The sequence below is a fragment of the Anopheles moucheti genome (genome assembly GCF_943734755.1).
Source record: "Anopheles moucheti chromosome X unlocalized genomic scaffold, idAnoMoucSN_F20_07 X_unloc_6, whole genome shotgun sequence".
Taxonomy (NCBI): domain Eukaryota; kingdom Metazoa; phylum Arthropoda; class Insecta; order Diptera; family Culicidae; genus Anopheles; species Anopheles moucheti.
In genome coordinates, this window is record NW_026453570.1 from 97,501 (window position 1) to 105,000 (window position 7,500).

The 7,500-nt window shown below is 60.1% G+C and overlaps 1 non-coding gene across 1 annotated transcript; it reads left to right on the forward strand.

The window, feature by feature from the left end:
* Positions 1–7,081: 7,081 nt before the first annotated feature.
* Positions 7,082–7,239, forward strand: LOC128308865 (5.8S ribosomal RNA). Its single transcript, XR_008288616.1, has one exon. It is a non-coding gene; the product is annotated as a 5.8S ribosomal RNA (ribosomal RNA).
* The last annotated feature ends 261 nt before the right edge of the window (positions 7,240–7,500 follow it).

Sequence of the window (7,500 nt, forward strand, 5' to 3'; positions counted from 1 at the left end):
TTGGCGATTTTCCCGGCCAAGGAGTCGGGCTAGAGCTTCCGGGTGTTCGGACAAAAGTTTCGGCGGGAAAAACTACATCTAATTCCATCGCCGGAAAAGTGATTTTCGCAACATCCAGAGAGATACGGGCGGAAAAGCGTTTTTCCGAAGAAGAAAATTTTCGCCCTGATACCGTCGTGCGGGGTATCAAACGACGAGTTTTCAAGAGGGGAGTCGGGAAAATACCCCCCCACCACCATACCACCCACCCCCACCCCCCTAGAGCGGAAAAACCACCCAGGAAGCGGTTTTTCGCGATTTTTCCGAGGAAAACTTCATCGCCACCCAGGCAAGTGGGGTATCAGAAGAAGCGGCTCGGCGGGACGAGTCCATCGCGCACCCCCCCGTTCTTCTACCATCTTCCCTCACCTCGCCCGGGCGGAAAAACCTCGCCGTCGATCCTCGTGGCAGTCCGCTGCTGGCGTCCCTCCTTGAGGGGGAGTAAAACCAGCTTAAAGCGCGGAATCTTCCTTCCTTCTGGCGATGATGTCCGCCAGTCGGAACCTACGATCACGGTCGGGATCGACCGATAGCCGAGCACCGGTGGGCTCGAAACCGGTAGTGATGCTCAGCAGAGTGCCGGAAGGGCAGACCGCAGCCACGAGCGGTGTTGCTCGCACGAGTGGCGTTGGCACGGCCACGGCTGCGAAGGGAGCCACGATGGAGAGGCTCATCGAGCGTCTGGAGGACGAGCTATCCCTCCTCCGTGTTCAGCTGACGGAGCAAGCTGAGCAATACCGGAAAGACCTCGCGGCGATGCAGGAGTGCCATCGCCAGGAGGTGCTCCATCTGCGAGAGGAGAACCGTAAGGAGCGGGAGATGGTCTCTGGGCTCCTTACGCAACTGGTTGTTGCGCAGTCGCAGCAGCAACAGCAGCAGCAGCAGCAGCAGCAGCTGGCACAACAGCGAGAGGGTGCGGTGACGGCTACGGTGGTGCCGTCTCCGGACCAGGAAGGCGGCTCCTGGGCCGAGGTGGTGCGCCGTAAGTCGGCACGCCAGCAGCCGGCTCAGCAGCATCAGCAGCAGTGGCCGCAGCTCCCGCAACGGCAGCAGCCGCAGCGGCAACAGCAGCAACGTCCGCAGCAACATCAGAGCGGACAGCGTTCGGCTGGGCAGCCCCAGCAACAACAACAACAGTGGCATTTGCAGGGCCAGTTGCTGCGAAAGCAGAGTAAGCAGCAGCCACGCACGATGCCAGCTGCAGTGAAGAAGTCGCGGAAGCGGCCCGACACCATCGAGGTGATGCCAGCGGAGGGCGTCAGCTACCTCGACATGTATAGGGCGATTCGTACGAGCTCGCATCTCGACGGCATGCAGGAGAAGATCGGCGTCGGCAAGCGAACGCCGAAAGACACCTTGCGGCTGCCGCTGAGCCGTGATGCCGACAGCGCCGAGCTGTGCCAGCGTATCCGGCAAGCCATCGGAGACAAGGGTGCGGCGTCCGTGCGTACGGAGATGTCGATGGTGCTCATAACAAACATCGACTCCTTGGCGAGCGAGGACCAGCTGCGTCGGGCGGTGTTGACGGCTCTCGGCAAGGAGCATTCCGAGGCCACCTTCGACATGTGGGAGCGGCGAGACGGCACGAAGCGTGCTCGCGTTCGTCTGCCCCGGTCGGATGCGGAGCATCTGGCTGGGAAGCGCCTGCTCCTAGGACACACCTCCTGTTGGGTGTGGGAGGTCCCGAAAGCGTCGCTGGAGGAGAAGCGGTGCTTCCGATGTTTGGAGCGCGGCCACTTCGCCGGGCAGTGCTCGGGAGAGGACCGCAGCAAAGCGTGTATCCGGTGTGGCGCGGAAGGCCACAAGGCAGCGAGCTGCACTGGCGAGGCTCGCTGTTTGAAGTGTGGCGGCCCGCACTCGATTGCCGCAGCTTCGTGCAAAGCTGCAGCCACACGATGATGATAGAAGTGCTCCAGATAAATATCGGTAAGAGCAGGAGCGCTCAGGATCTTGCGCTCCAGCGGATGAGGGAGGAGGGAGCAGACGTGATGCTCATCACGGAGCTCTATGCTGTGCCGGCCAACAATGGGAACTGGGCATCCGACGACGCACTGAAGGCCGCGATCGTCACCAGTGGCCAACGGTTTCCCATACAGCGGGTGAGGAGCGTGCAGCATCCGGGCATCGTAGCTGCCGAGGTGGCGGGCATCGTTGTCATCTGCTGCTATATTCCGCCATCGATCGGCCTCCCGGAGTTCGAGCAGCAGATGGACCGGCTGGAGGTACTTGCGCGATGCCACCCTTGCGTGCTGATAGCTGGTGACTTCAACGCGTGGCATGGGGCCTGGGGGAGCGAGCGGGCCAACCTTAAGGGTGAGGCGCTCCTTCAGACGGTTACCAGCCTAGGATTGGAGGTCCTCAACCGCGGCACGGAGCCGACATTCCTGGGGAACGGTGTGGCTCGGCCCAGCAGAGTGGACGTCGCCTTCGCGAGTCCAACGCTCTGCCGATCGGATGGAGCAGCGGAGGACATCAGCTCCTGGCGGACGCTAGACCGCTACTCCTATAGCGACCACCGCTATATTCGGTTTGCGGTCGGGCAACAGCATCGTACAGGTCAGCGGCCCGGACGGGGCATTCATCAGCAGGAAGGTGTCGAAGTACGGGAGGCGGGTACTCGCTGGCGAACTCGCCAGTTTTGCCCCCGTACTTTCGAGCTGGCACTTGAGGCGACCCGTTTTGCCGATCGGGTGACCGATGCGGCAAGCCTGGGGATGGTGCTTACGGAGGCCTGCGACGCTACCATGGCGAGGATTGGGCAGTCGCAGCAGCAGAGGAGGAACTGCAACACATATTGGTGGACTCCGGATATCGAGGAGCTGACCGAGCGCTGCCGGTTGGCTCGGGAGCGACAGTTATTGGCCCTCGACGAGACGTCCGCCGAACTGGCTTCAGAGGAACATCAGGAGGCGCGTGCTGCCTTAAGGGTGGCAATTAAGGCCAGCAAGCAGCGCCAGTTCGATGAGTGGCTGCAGGCCCTGGCTGCAGATGAGACGGGACAGTGGTTCCGGCAAGTGCTTCTTCGGTTTCGGGGCAGCTGGACGGCGCGTGAACGCGATCCAGCGGTGTTGCAGCGGATCGTCGAGGAGCTGTTTCCGGAGCATCCCCCGGTCGAGTGGCCGGACGTCACGCCTTCGGAAGGGGACACTCCGGTCCGTCCGATCAGCTGCGCGGAGCTCCAGGCGATAGCGAGCGAGCTGCATCCGCGGAAGGCGCCTGGCCTCGATGGAGTACCGAACGCTGCGGTAACGGCTGCCATCCGGAAGTATCCGGAGCCATTCGCTGGTGTCTACCAGCGCTGCTTGGACACCGGCGAAATACCACGCGAATGGAAAAGGCAGAAGCTGGTGCTGTTGCCTAAGCCGGGTAAGCCGCCGGGCGAAGCCTCGTCCTGCCGCCCGATCTGCTTGATCGACAACCCGGCGAAGGTCTTCGAGAGGACTACGCTGGACAGACTCAACGAGCACCTGGAGGATCCGGAGGCACCTCGGCTGGCCGAGAACCAGTTCGGATTCCGGAAGCAGCGGAGCACCCTGCAGGCGATCCAGCTGGTGGTGGAAGCAGGCGAGCGCGCGATGTCCTACGGACGGACTAACAACCGGGATAAGCGCTGTCTGCTGGTTGTGGCGTTGGACGTCAAAAACGCCTTTAACACCGCCAGCTGGCAGGCGATAGCGATGGCCCTGCGTGAGAAGGAGGTTCCAGCGCAGCTGCAACTCCTGCTCCGCGACTATTTCACCGACAGGGAGCTGGTGTACGACACCCACGACGGCCCGGTGTCACGTCGGGTGACGGCAGGCGTTCCACAGGGGTCAATCCTTGGCCCGACTCTGTGGAACGTCTTGTACGACGGCGTACTGCGGATCCAGCTCCCTGAAGGGGCCACCATCGTCGGCTTTGCCGATGACATCGCCATCCTGGCCGAGGGCTGCACACCCGAGGAGTCGGCGACGGTCGCGGAGGCTGCGATCGACGCGGTGATGGGGTGGCTCGAGGCACGTCACCTTAGTCTCGCCCCCCACAAAACCGAGGTGGTTCTGATATCGAGTCTGCGTCGAGGACGTTTGGAAATTCCTGTGCGCGTCGGCGAAGTGGTCTGCACGTCAAAGCGATTGATACGCTACCTGGGGGTACAACTCCACGAGAAACTCTCGTGGAAACCGCACGTGGAAGCGGCCGCGGACAAGGCCCTCCGTGCGGTGGCGGTGGTTACCTCGGTGATGAGGAACCACAGCGGCCCCCAGGTGGCCAAGCGGCGGTTGCTGGCAGGAGTCGCTGAGTCGGTGATCCGGTACGCCTCGCCCATCTGGGCTAAGGCGACAGACATGCAGTGGTGCCGAAGACGACTGGCCCAGGTCCAGAAGCCACTGGCACGTGGGGTATCGAGTTCGTTCCGCTCGGTATCCTACGAGGTGTCAGTGGTGATGGCTGGTTTGGTGCCGTACTGGCTGGTCGTCAACGAGGACGCAAGGTGCCATAGCAGGCTGCTGGTCGAGCCTGGCGCCAGCAGGAAGGAGGTACGAGCGGCGGAGCGAGCAGCCACGATGCTGCAATGGCAGGACGCCTGGGACCGTGCGGCGGCAACACCATCGGCCAGCCGCTACTTGACGTGGGCGCACGGGATGATTCCCGACCTGCACCGGTGGACGGGACGAAAGCACGGGAAGGTGGACTTCCACCTTTCGCAGGTGCTCTCCGGACACGGATTCTTCCGGGAGTACCTGCACGTCTGCGGCTTCGCTTCGTCTCCGGAGTGTCCACGGTGCGTGGGGTCGGTCGAGTCGGTGGCCCACGTCTTGTTCGAGTGCCCCGTGTTTGAGGAGATCCGACGTGAGCTGCTGGGCTGGGGGACACCCGAGTCGGTCCAGCTTAACAACATCGCAGAGAAGCTGCTGGAGAGTGCGGAGTGGTGGGACCGCATTCAGAAAGCAGCAAAGACCATCACCACAGTGCTTCAACAGCTGTGGCGCGATGAGGAAGCGCTCACCAATGGTCGAACGGAAGCGGCTTTCGCCGAGGACGAGGAAGTGGTCCTCGAAAGTGTGGCCGCACTCTTCGGTGAAGAGATGGACGACGTCATCATCGAAGACATCACGCGGCGCGTGAACGAGTCGCGAGCAGCGCGTCAGCGATCTGCCCGCAACCGACGGCTTCGCGGCAGAGCGGAGGATCGGGCGCGAGTGCGACTGGCTGCGGACGTCGCAGCAGCACTGGCCGCCCGAGATGACGAGGTACTGCGGACGGCAGTTGAGGCGGAGCGAGCGGGCCTAGCTCCTCCACCTATACCGAGGCGCAGCAGAGGGGGACCACCTTCCCCGGAGACGTTGAGAGTGCGCCACGAGCGGCGTCTATTCATGCAGCGCGCATGGCGAGCTCGGGTTCAGGCTGAGGGACCCTCGACGACGCGCCGCCGTCGGACCGCGCCTACGGAGGCGGATCGGATACGGTCGCGACGCAACAGACGGGAAAACGAAAGGCGCCGTCGTGCTTCGAATGCGGGCCGACGATTGACACCCGCGGAGGAGGCTGCCGCCAGCGAGGCGGAATGGTCAGATCGATAGATGTCGGGTTGACTTCTTGAGATCTCCGAGAGGGGAAAGAATGAGTGAGTCACGCGGACTAAGCAAGCGTACGCCTTTAATATGCGGTTAAGATACGATTCAATTTAATAAAGAAATAGGGAAGGGACATCCGAAAGGGTTCGTAATGACGCATGACAAATCCCTGGCGGGCGACGTCGTGCGTCAAGAGCGTGGGTTTATGCTATTGTTTGTTAGAACATAATGTTTATGAACAATAAAACCTGCATTTGTTAAAAAAAAAAAAAAACGAAGTGGAGCTTGCGGCTTAATTTGACTCAACACGGGAAAATTTACCAGGTCCGAACTTATCGAGGTAAGACAGATTGAGAGCTCTTTCTCAAATTTAAGGGTAGTGGTGCATGGCCGTTCTTAGTTCGTGGAATGATTTGTCTGGTTAATTCCGATAACGAACGCGACTCAAACAAGCTAACTAGAACGCTGTCAGCAGTGCACCTCCGGGCGCACCTGACGTCAAGGCCGGCGGCCCCTTCACGGGCGGTCGTCGGCCACGTTTGCCCTGCTTAGCGGGACAACTTGTGTTTAGCAAGGTGAGAATGAGCGATAACAGGTCCGTGATGCCCTTAGATGTTCTGGGCTGCACGCGTGCTACAATGTGAGCAGCAGCGTGTTCTCGCCAATTGGCGCCCCCATTCCGAGAGGAACGGGAAATCACCCAAATGCTCATTTAGTTGGGATTGGGGACTGCAACGGTCCCCATGAACCTGGAATTTCTAGTAAGTGCTAGTCATTAGCTAGCGCTGATTACGTCCCTGCCCTTTGTACACACCGCCCGTCGCTACTACCGATGGATTATTTAGTGAGGTCTCTGGAGGCACACCTTCCGCGGTTCCTTCGTGAGCTGCAGCTGGCATGGCCGAAGTTGACCGAACTTGATGATTTAGAGGAAGTAAAAGTCGTAACAAGGTTTCCGTAGGTGAACCTGCGGAAGGATCATTACCGATCAATACATATATGTTGTTGTGTGAGTTGGTTAGAGAGATAGAGAAACACGGTATCAGCAGAACAAACTGCTATGTTACCTTTTGGGGGCCGCGCACGCCAATTAGACCCGCGAGAGAGGTGTGTCTATACTACGATATTGAGCGTGCGCGACCGTAGGCCAGTGGCCTTCGTACCTGTGCGCACACTCCCAATGGCAGCCATCGAACGCGTAAAGTGTGTGACACATGGGCGAAGGTAAAGACCCACTAGAACATATTTAAACACTGGCCTCGAGCGAGAGAGAACCTAATCAAGAGAACGAAAGTTGTGCAAGATCGCGCCGATGCCGCCCACATCGCGCGTCGATCAATGGGAAGGAAGACCAATGGTCATCCTTGTCCACCCTGGACGGCTTCGAAGGAACCGAGAGGTGCACGGTTACGCTGTCCGGGGAACTTAAGTTGTGAGAGATGCACCTAGCGCATAACGAAAACATAGGAGACAGTTGAACATACCAAAACCCTAGGCAGGGGATCACTCGGCTCATGGATCGATGAAGACCGCAGCTAAATGCGCGTCAGAATGTGAACTGCAGGACACATGAACACCGACACGTTGAACGCATATGGCGCATCGGACGTTTAAACCCGACCGATGCACACATTCTTGAGTGCCTACCAATTCTTGTTACACACTATTCCATAACTACAGGACGCCCGCGTACCAGCGGCACGCCTGGGCGAGCAGCACGCCCGGGAGTGTGTCGCAGGCTTGAACACACGCGTTTGGCGCACTGTGCATCATGGCGTGCTCGGACCCCCTCCGCGGGGGACCTTGGGCGCTGAAATGGTAAGGCGGTACAGTTGGCCCAGCGGGTGCGTGTCGTGTCGCACGGTTCGAACTTCGGCTATAAGACAACCTGGGAGCACCGGAAGCC